Here is a 9,848-nt window from a genome sequence, read left to right as displayed (position 1 = left end):
GGTCCAACTGAATTACACTTCCAACTCAAACGTTTTTGCACACAAATGTATTGAAATTGATCACTGAGCATTGTTATTAGAAAAGAATGCATGCTATTTTGATGGGACTCCATGGTTATACTTCTTGAAGCTATTAATTGCCAACATAAACTTTGTTACTGACAATCAAGTTAGATGTAAAAGTATGTGATTACAGAATTTGACTTATTTATTTATTTAGTAGAAAAACCCTGCCTCAAAATGAATGGAGATCCTTCAGGGATTTGAAATAGTTACTGAATTTTCTTTAAAAACTTGTGAAAGTATGATCCCTGCTATCTGTGAAGAAATCATTTTCCTTTCCATACCTAGGTAATAGGTCAGAAATTTTGTTTTGTTTCATTTTTTTGTTTGTTTATTTGTTTCCCTTAATATAGCTTTAAGTCATCCTTCTTCAATCTATGTTCATATACTCTGATATTGTCAGCAGGGTGAGTCGACACAAATCTTTGACCTAATGACCCTTAATATCTGAAGGCAATCAATAATCTTTCAATAACATCAAATTGATTATTGAGTCTTTATTTGGCACTGTGCCAAATTTAGTTTAGAAGAAATGTAATTCTCCCTGCTCTCACAGAATTTATAGTCTGGACTCTAATTAAGGCTTAGTTAACTATCATATGTAGTATATGAGTCTTGCTTGAAATATTAGGTGTTAATATTTCATTTTTCTCTTTCAAGTAGACTCAATTTGAAATGTCTGCTGAAAAAGAGAGTATTTACAGCAGAAAGAGTATTGGATTAGAATCAGAGGGCCCAAGTTTGATTCACTTCATTTTTCCCAGATTCAAGCTCCTTATCTGACAAATGAAATTAGTATAGATGACTTGCAAAATCCTAAAATTCTATGTTTCTCAGACTTTTTCAAGGTACTACAGAGGAGTGCCTATAACCCCTGTCTATTGAGAGATAAAGTTGGAGGAGCCTATTGAAAGTGAGTATGGTATAGTTTTGCCAAATCATGTCAGTGGCTATGTTGAATACCATGCAAAGGGCAGTGAAGATGGATTTAGTAGGTGTGAATAGTCTGTAGCACATTACAAGCAAGGAATTACAAAGGTTGTATAAATTATGTCATCAAGGAAATATGTGATAAAAAAAATGGTCTGGCCACATGACTGAGAACAAGAGATAGCTAACATATATAGAGAAAAGGCTCTCAGCTCTTCTCCCAAGTTCAGTGCAAGGATCCTGTTCTTCACTTGCATCCCTGAAACAAAATGATGAAAGTTGGAGTCAATGGATTTGATTATATTGGGCATGGACACCTGGTGAGCAGGGGTGCATTCAACTCAGGTAGAGTGGACATTATGGCCATCAATGACACTTTCATTGACCTCAAATACATGGTTTATATGTTTTGATGTGATTCTACCTGTGTTCAAGTTCAAGGACACTCTCAAGGCTAAGAATAGAAAGCTGGTGATCAATGGAAAAGCCATTACCATCTTCCAGGAGTGGGATCCCACCAGTATTAAATGATGAGATGCTGGAGCTAAGTATGTTGTAGAGTCCAGTGGTGTCTTTACCACCATGAAAAAGACCAGAGCTTACCTGAAGGGTAGAGCCAAGCAGGTCATTATCTCTGCTCTTTCTACCAGTGCCTTATTGTTCATGATGGGGGTAAACCATGAGAATATAATAATTCCCTTAAGACTGTCAGTGATGCCTCCTGGACTACCAACTGTTTAGCCCCCTTGACTAATGTCATTCATGACAACTTTGGCACTGTGGAAGGACTCATAGCTATATTCCATAACACTACCACTACACAAAGGACAGTAGGCAGCTCCTCTGGCAAGCTGTAGCATGATGAACATGGTGCTACCCAAAATATCATTCCTGCTTTTACTGGTGCTTCTAAGGCTAAAGGTAAGGTCATACCCAAGCTGAATTGGAAACTCACAGGCACGGCCTCCTGTGTTCCTACTCCCAATGGATCTGACCTGCCACTGGGAGAAACCTGCCAGATGTGATATCAAGAAAGTGGTAAAAAGGCACAGCCATGATAGCAGAGTAAAGGCAGAGAATTGCCTGAGCTCTCCCCTAACCACCTTCAAATACCTTTAAAAATTCCCCTAAACAAATTCTAGAGTAGCAAAACCCACAAAAAGGCAGAGCAAAATAAATTTCCAGCCCAAGAAAACTTGGAAAGTTAATAGGAAAAGTCTGTTGAACCAAGGTGAGATAGTAGCACAGTCCAGCATGGGCACCTCTGAGTCAGACCAGCACACTACACAGCAACCTGAGGCAGGCCTCAGAGGGATTGAATCACTGGTGGAAATAGTGGTTTCCAGACCTCTCAGCCCACAGACCCTAAAGAAACTTAGTGGGTCAGAAGGAAGGGTTTCTTGCACCACAGTGACAGTAGAGCATAGTCCAGCACATCCCCAGCCACAGCAAGCTTTGAAAGTGATTGAATCAGCATGAATGTGATAGAAGTGATAGAAGCAGCATGAACGGCTGCTTCTATAGCTCTCAACTCACAGATGGTAAGGGAGTCAAACAACTGGTCAGGAGATTGTAGGGGTCTCTTTGCTTGCACTGAGGCTGCACTGCATTGCTTTGACCATACTCAGATCTGATTCACCGTCCTGAGTGGCAGTCCCAGGGCAAGGAGAAGCACTAGCCTAGCAGAGCCTGCAACCAGGGCAGAGTTTGGATGCTTTTCCGAGTTCTAGGGCAGAAAAGAATGCTTGTGGTCATTTACAGACCAGAGTACGAGTAATAAACAGCTCTCCTTAGATCATACCACCTTGGAAGAACTGAAAACATATAGATCCCTAGAAAGATATCTGAAAGCAGCTGCAAAAACTCCTAACACTTGGGACAGCGCACCCGCCAATTTAGAAGCAGAGCTCTACTTTAATTAAAGTCAAAAGTCACGTGATAGGATGGGGAAATGAGCAAACAATGAAAAAACAAAAACAAACAAAATACTTTTTTTTCTCAAAGAAACAATTCAAGATGTATTGAAGAGGTCATGAGGCTTGGGTATGGTGTGCTGGTTGGAGTGATGAAAGAAAATCATGAAACACAAGTCAACAGCTTGCTAAAGGACTGTTTTCCTACTCATTTCTCACCACCATTATCTATACCCACCTTTGCATTGAGTAAAAGTATCAGGGTATAAACTGATTTAATTTGGAGAGACATCACGTTTCTTGCTGAATTTCTCTACTTTTTTATCTTCCACAATAGAATGTCAGCTGTGAAGAGTTTCCTGTGATTTTCTTTGGAGATACTTCTCTGGAACACCAACAAATGAACTACTTCACCCCTAATGACTCTATCTTAAATAGCAAATGGCTGGTTGACTACTGAGGTAATTATTCCTACATCACCTATGTCTATGTAGTCTGACCTCCAACTTGTTACACAAAGATCAAAATCACCATCAAATTGGAAGACTATGTATGGAAAGAAGACACTATGAATGATTGCATAATATAAATTAGAGCTATTCACAAGAACTATTGATACCAAAAAGTGAGGAATGGAAAATGACCAAAATATTGACCTTGAAGATAATTATTTCCTGCAAAAGTTCAGCCAATGTAAATGTTTATTAAGCACCTACTATATGCCAAGCACTGTATTAAGTGTTAGGGATAGAAAAAAAGAATCCAAAAAACATTCTCTGCCTTCAAGGAGCTCTAATGAGAGGAGACCACATGTCAAAAAGAAAGCTGAAGTGTGTGTGTGTGTGTGTGTATGTGTGTGTGTGTGTGTGTGTGTGTGTGTGTGTACCTGGGGGAGGGTCTTGGGCCATGGACGCCTGACGGAATCCAGAGAAATACAGCCAGTTGGGAAATAACTACCTCCCCACTACTTAGATAGACGGTCTGGGAAGGTCCTTGGAGCAGGGGGCTCTGACTCTTCCCCTGGCTCTGGTTTGACCCATATCACTACAATTCCAGACCCATCAAAATATGGAATGCAAGCCATTATGATGCCTTTGTATGTCTGTCTGTCTGCCTGCCTATCTATCAGTCTGACTGCCTCTTTGCCTGTCCTCAGATATATGTATGCATCTCTTTTAGAAGGAGAATCAGTGGAACAACAATTTTAGGAATTTGAGAAATGGTGAAAGGCCTGAAAACACATGAGAAAAAGATATACCGCCATGTATTTGCTGAACATAGGCTGAATAAATGAAGGAACAGGGTGCTTTCCATTTGTTTCTTGGTGTATCCATCTAATTATAAGCCACTATCATTACATTTTAATATATGTACAGTTATTTGTATTTTTGTCCATCACATGAGTGGCAACTCCTAACCAATATGATTTCTTTCTTTCCAAAATCTTCATGAAAATGGTCTACATGCTCATCAAAAGGCCTGCTAGTTGAGAATATGTGATGGGAACATGGAGGCCGTAACAGATTATTTCTACCACAAATGACACCTTTGAAGACACACACATGATTGAGAGGACTAAAGAACATAACATTCTGTCTCTACCCCTCATCCCACCTAATGCCTATTGTTCATTTATTTTAAAGGCCTTTTCCCATCAATATTTCTATCTCACACACAACAGCTCAAGTAGAATGAGGTTTTTCTCAACCCTCCAAAATTTAGATGGTACAAATATCATAAATGATGATTTTTAAAGATTACATTATTTTCAAATAATTAAATTTCTCTTTTTATTGTATGATTGGATTGTAAACTCCATTAGATTGTGAGCTTTTTGAGAGTAGGCATTTTTTTGTCTTTCTTTATATCCTCAGCAATTAGTATAGTGCCTGTCACACAATAGGTGCTTAATAAATGTTTTATTGACTTATCTTTACTTTTTCTCCCTCACCAATGAAGAAACTAATTGGCAAGAACAGTCAGTTAAGTTAGGAAGCTACCTTAGTATTATAGGGAGCAAATACTCTTTGCCCTACCATGACTAAATAACAAATGAGTTCTTCCCCGGCAGATTTCTACTCTGTTTCTCCTTAGCATAGACGTCTGGAGGTCCTTAAGTCTTCTCCATGAGGCCTTGTATATAAGGCTTTCTAGATGCTCCCAAGAGAATAGGGACTCAAAGTCCCCCTTCCACTCTCAGCACTGATTTTTATGTGCTTCTCCTTCCCCATAACTAATTTGAAGTCCCACCAACTATTATCTACCCTGAGTGCCATTTCCTCTTGCTTGTTCTGAGGAACAAAATTGTTTGGATTATTCAAAAAGGGAATGGGTTGCCCACCTTGAGAGCCAATGGGTTTTCCCTAAATGGAGGTCTTTAGGAAAGGCTGTGTTAGCATTTTTTATGGAAGTAAAAGGCATTATTGTTCAGAAAAAAAAAAGAATTCTTGAAAGTCCTCTATTTCACGGACTGTCTGCTTTGTTTTGTTTTGTTTTTAATCTGAAAGGATTATACTCATTTTTGCTGGGTAAGTGATTCTTGGTTGTAATCCTATCTCCTTTGCCCTCTACAATATCATATTCCAAGCCTTCTAGTCCCTTACTGAAGAAGTTGTTAAATCTTGTGTTTCCCTGACTGTGTTTACACAATACTTGAATTGTTTCTTTCTGGCTGCTTGCAACATTTTCTCCTACACCTGGGAACTCTGGAAATTGGCTATAATATTCCTAGGAGTTTTCCTTTGGGGATCTCTTTCAGGGAGTGATTGGTGGATTCTTTCCACTTCTATTTTGCCCTCTGGTTCTAAAATATCAGGGCAGTTTTCCTTGATAATTTCTTGAAAGATGATGTCTAGGTTCTTTTTTTGATCATGGCTTTCAGGTAGCCCAATAATTTTTAATTGTCTCTCCTGGATAAATTTTCCAGGTTAGTTGTTTTACCAATGAGATATTTCACATTACCTTCTATTTTTTTTTATTCTTTTGGTTTTGTTTTACAATGTCTTGATTTCTCATAAAGGCATTAGCTTCCATTTCCTCCATTCTAATTTTTAAGGAAGTATTTTCTCCAGTGAGCTTTTGGAATTCCTTTTCCATCTGGCCAATTCTGCTTTTGAAGGCATCCTTCTCCTCTTTGGCTTTTTGGCCTTCTTTTGCCATTTGAGTTAGGTTATTTTTTAAGGTGTTATTTTCTTCAGTATTTTTTTGGGTCTCTCTTAGCATGATTTTCTCTCATCACTCTCATTTGTCTTCCCAGTTTTTTCACTACTTCTTTTACTTGCTTCTCAAAATCTTTTTTGAGGTCTTCTACGGTCTGGGACTGATTCATATTTTTCTTGGAGGCTTTGGATAGAGGAGCTTTGACTTTGTTGTCTCCTTCTGCTTGTATGTTTTGATGTTCTTTGTCACCAAAGTCAGATCCTATGGTCTGAATTTTTTGTACTATTTGGTCATTTTATTAGCCAATTATTTGACTTTTAATTCTTTGTTAAGGTAGCAGTTTGTTTTCAGCATGGAGAATGTACTGTCCCAAGGTTTGGGGGTATTATGCAGCTGTTTTCAGAAATTCTTCTAGGGACCTATACATTTTTAGTTCTTCCACAGTGGTATGATCAAAGGTGAGTCCTTTACTCCTTTTTTTGTCTGTGCTTTGCAGAGTCTATGATTGACTACAAGCACTCTTTTTCTGTCTTGGAACGGTAAGGTGGATTCTCTCTTCACCTCCATTGCAAGCTCCACCACGCCAGTGCTCCTCCTTACCCTAGTACTGCCATCCAGAACCTCAGCCATCATCCAAGAATGGGTAAATAAAGAAAATCCTGCCTCAGCACCAGCAAAGAGATCTCGCAATCCTCTTCTGATCAGCCACTCAATCCCCTTCTGTCAGTGGGTCAAGAGCTTCAGAAACAGCTCTAGCCCTGAGTCTGCGCTGGCACTGGGGCTGGACTGAGCTTCTTTCTCACTGTGGTCCAACAGACATTTCCTACTGACCTTCAAAGTTGTCTTTGGCATTTATGTGTTGAAAGTCTGGAAACCACCACAGCTGCCCATGGTTTATTCCCTGAGACCTGTGCCAGGTTTGCTGATGCCCCAGTCTTTACCTCAGGGCCCCACACTGAACTGCACGCCTCCCCTAGCCTGGCCCAGGAGACCTTTCCCATCAACTATCAAGGTCATCTTAGGCTGGAAATTTGTTTTACTCTGTCTTTTTGTGGGTTCTGCTGCTCTAGAATTTGTTTAGAGCCATTTTACCAGGTATTTATAGAGGTTTGGGGGAGAGCTCAAGCAAGTCATTGCTTTTACTCTGCCATCTTGAGTCCGCCATCTTGACTCTGCCCCTTAGACTCCATTCTTGATGAAAAGCCCAGATCTGAGTAGAAAATTTGACTATCAAATACAAGACTCAAGAGAAACATAAACAGGTTAAGAGGAAAGGGAAATCATAAGGGACTTACTGAGGTAAAACTGTTTACATTTCTACATGGGAAGATATTTGTATCTCATAAGACTTGTCTCAATATTAGGATAGTTGGAAGGAGTATATACAGACAGAGGGCATAGATGTGAGTTGAATATAAAGGAATGAGATCTAAAAATAAGATTAATGGGCTAGAGATGAATGTACTGGGAGAAAAGAAAAGGAAAAAGCAGAATGGCATAAATTATTTCACATAAGAGTCAAGAGAAAGCTTTTGTGTTGGAAGGGAAGAGGGTAAAGATGAGGGAGAGTGTCTGAACCTTACTCTCACCAGAAATGGCTCAAAGAGGGAATAACATACACACTTAATTGGGTATAGAAATCTATTTTACCCTGAAGGAAATTAAGAGGGAGAAGAGCAAGGTGGATTGGGGGAGAGGTTAGTCAAAAGTCAAACACTTTTGAGGAGGGACAGGGTGAAAGGAGAGATAGAATAGAATAAATGGAGGGTATAGGATGGAGGAAATACAGTTAGCAATAGTAACTGAAAAAGAATTAAAGAAAGTTTCTCTGATAAAGGCCTTATTTCACAAATGTAGAGAGAAATTAGTCAAATTTATAAAAATAAGTCATTACTTAGTTGACTAATGTTTAAAAGATATGATCAGTTTTCAGATGAAGTAAACAAAAGTATCTCTAGCTATATAAAAAAATACTTTAACTCACTATTGATTGAAGAAATACAAGTTAAAACTATTCTGAGGTACTCTCTCTCATAACTACTAGATTGGCTTTTAAGACAGAAAAGTCAAATAACAAATTTGGGGGGGATGTGAGAAAAATGAGACATTAATACACGCTTGATGTAGTTGTGAATTGATTCAACCATTTTGTAGAGCAATTTGAAACTATCCCCAAAGGGCTATAAAACTTTGACCTAATAATACCTCTACTCAGCCTGTATCCCAAAAGAGATACAAAAACCAAAAGGAAAAGGACGTATATGTAGAAAAATATTTATAGCAGCTCTTTTTCTGGGGGCTATGGGTAAAAATTGAGGGGATGCCCTTCAACTAGGGAATGGCTGAACAAGTTGTGATGTGGGATTGTGATGGAATAGTACTGTACTATAAGAAATGATGAGGGGGGGGAGAGATAGAATAGAAGGCAGACCAGGGAAGTGGTATTCAGAATGCATGCCATCTTGGGGTGGGGGGAAGGGTGAGAAATTTGGAACTCAAAAACTTGTGGAAGTGAATATTGAAAACTAAAATAAATAAATTTATATTAAAAGTTAAAAAAAAGAAATGATGAGGAGGATGCTCTCAAAAAAAAAACCTGGAAAAAATTACATGGTGTGATGGAAAGTGAAATGTATTGTGTACAAAGTAAAGGCAATATTGTAAGATTATCAGCTATGAATGACAGCTATTCTCAGAAATACAATGATCCAAGAGAACTCTGAAAGACTTATAAAGAAAAATGCTATCTATCCCCAGAGAAAGAACTCATGTGTCTGAATACAGATTGAAGTATTTTTTTTTCACTTTTTTTCATTTTTCTTGATTTTTTTTTCTTTGCCTGTGATTTCTTTCACAACATGATATTACAGATACAGTTTGCATGAACACACATATACAGCCTATATTAAATTGCTTGCCTTCTCAATGAGTGGGGTGTGATGGGAGAGGAAGAAGGGATAGAATTTGGAACTTGAAGTTTTAAAAATCAAATGTTGAAAATTATTTTTACATGTAACTGAGGAAAATAAAATACTAAATAAATAATTTTTTAAAAAGAAGGGAAAAAGAAAAAGAAAGTTGCAAATAAGAATCTTAGAGACCCTTAAAGGACATCCTGGGCTACACAGAGGACCAGGTTGTAGATTATGACTTTAACATCAACAACCACTCTTCAACCTTTGATGCTGGCACTGGTATTGCCCTCTATGACCATTTTGTCAAGCTTATTTCCTGGTACAATAAGACTAATGTTATAGCAACCATGTAATAGGCCTCCTGGTCTATGTGACCTCCAAGGAGTAAAGTGGAAAGCCATGGGCCTTCATTTCCAGAAAAAAAAAAAAAGAGCTCCACCACTGGAGAGGCCACAGCCCTAACTTATATTTCTATACTGGGGATCCCATGCCCCATTCACATCTTTGTCCCAAAGCACCCCTGTAGTAGGGGAGAAGCTTGGAGTTCTATATTGTGTGCTATCAATAAAGTCACCATATTCAGTGCAAAAAAAGCAAGGAAAGTCCCCAGTGTGTTGAGTGATCTTGCAGAGAATTCACAGGATGAAGACACGAGTTGCATAAGTTGGAGGGGGGGCATGAAAGGTTGCAAACTACATCATTGGAATACACATCTAAATGAGATCTCAGATGGATCTGAGTATTTGAGTAGAATCACAGACTCATAGACTCATAAATTTAAAGATGAAACATATCTTAAGACCATTAAACTATATTTAAGATACCTTAGATATCTACCTTAAGCTCAGATTAAGAACCTGGGGTCTGT

General features: G+C 38.5%; 1 pseudogene; it reads left to right on the top strand.

The window, feature by feature from the left end:
• The first annotated feature begins 1,262 nt into the window (after positions 1-1,262).
• Positions 1,263-9,368, top strand: LOC110204827 (glyceraldehyde-3-phosphate dehydrogenase-like; annotated as a pseudogene).
• The last annotated feature ends 480 nt before the right edge of the window (positions 9,369-9,848 follow it).

The sequence above is a fragment of the Phascolarctos cinereus genome, unplaced genomic scaffold, assembly GCF_003287225.1.
Source record: "Phascolarctos cinereus isolate Bilbo 61053 unplaced genomic scaffold, phaCin_HiC Scaffold_4;HRSCAF=312, whole genome shotgun sequence".
Taxonomy (NCBI): domain Eukaryota; kingdom Metazoa; phylum Chordata; class Mammalia; order Diprotodontia; family Phascolarctidae; genus Phascolarctos; species Phascolarctos cinereus.
This window is presented reverse-complemented; position numbering and strand designations above follow the sequence as displayed.